We start from the raw sequence: 1,604 nt of genomic DNA, 5'->3' as shown, positions 1-1,604 counted from the left end.
TTGACATAACTCTAAACTCCATATAATGTGTTAGTTAACTTTCTTTACATTTAGGTCAGACAAAACAATTCCTCTAGGCCTGAAACTCAAGGACACCCTAAAGCCTCAGGCTCTGAAAAGTATAAACAAAAGTGAATTGGGGAGAGGGAGCAAACTGGGGGAATATGACTTCAATACCTGAAGCTGTAATTGGAGGATTAACCCCTGATATGCAAACAGACCCAACTTAAATCTGTCTGAAAAACTTGTCACCCCTGTCCATCTTGGGTGTAGCCTTTGGGAGGCTTTTGACTGTCCAAGGTGAATCTATTGAAGGCCTTTAATAAATACCCACTTTATTCCCTTAACCTTGTCTAGCCTCTGTTCCAGATAGCCACTCCAAGGCATCACCTGTAGTGACAGAATTGTCTCCATGATTCCATAAGGCCCTGCAGTGTCACAACAGACCATTGATTCCATGAGACCCCACAGTGTCACTAGGGTCCCCTTGTTTCCAAAATGCCCCAAAATGCCACAATGGCCCTTTAGTTTCAGAAAGCCTCAAACTGTAAAAATGCTCTCCTTTATACCATGATGCCCTGTACTGCACCAAAGTTCTCCTTGGTTCCATGGTGTCAGAATGGCCCCTTTGTCCCATGGAGCCCCACACTGTCACTGTGCTCCCCTTGATTCCATGAGGCCCTGCTGTGCTACAATGGCCCCAATGGCTACAATGGTCTCCAGGGAGACTCTCTACAACCACCTGAACAGAGGCTGTAGTCAGGTGGGGTTCGGTCTCTTCTCCCAGGCAAGCACTGACAGCATGAGAGGACACAGTCTGAAGGTGAGCCAAGGACAGATTAGCTTTGATATCGGGAAAAAATTCTTCACTGAAAGGGTGATTGGGCACTGGAATCTTCTGCCCAGGGAGGTGCTGGAGTCACCATCCCTGGAGGCATTAAAAAATCAACCTTGGAGATGACACTCAGAGCCATGGTTTAGTTGATGAGGTGATGTTAGGTCATAGGTTGGACTTGATAATCTCAAAGGACTTTACCAACCTCATTCATTCTCTGATTCTGTTTCATAGTAGTGTCCATTGTTCCATGAGGGCCTGCAGTGTCACAATGAATGTTTGGTTTCATGAGTCCCCACAATGTAATAACGGACCCTCAGTGCCAAGAGGTTTCTCAGTGTCACAATGGTATTTTGGTTACAATGAACTTCTGGTTCCATGAGCTTTCATAGACTCATCAACAGTTCTGCAATGTCACAAGGCACCCATGGTTTCAGGAGGTTCCACAGTGTCACCAGGGCCTGCTTGGATCTGCAGTATAACAGTGGGCCTTTGGTTCCATGTGGCCCCATTGTGTCACAATGGATTTTGGTTCCATGAGCTCCCAGAGTGTCAAAAAGCCCCTTTGTTCCTTGAGGTTCCATAGTGTCACAGTTGATTCCTTGATTCAGTGAGGCCCCGCTGTCACAAAATCTCCAAAATATCAGAATAAGACTTCTTAACACTAATTTCGTGCTAAAGAGGGTATCATTTATTCAGGCCTGAGGTCCAGCAGGGGAAAACACCAAACCTTACATAGACATGTGATGCTAAAAGCATGTTGCTCATG

Source organism: Sturnus vulgaris, unplaced genomic scaffold, assembly GCF_052056855.1.
Source record: "Sturnus vulgaris isolate bStuVul1 unplaced genomic scaffold, bStuVul1.hap1 Scaffold_85, whole genome shotgun sequence".
In the NCBI taxonomy this organism is placed as follows: domain Eukaryota; kingdom Metazoa; phylum Chordata; class Aves; order Passeriformes; family Sturnidae; genus Sturnus; species Sturnus vulgaris.
The sequence above is the reverse complement of the archived record's forward strand: the minus strand, read 5'-3'. Positions refer to the sequence as shown.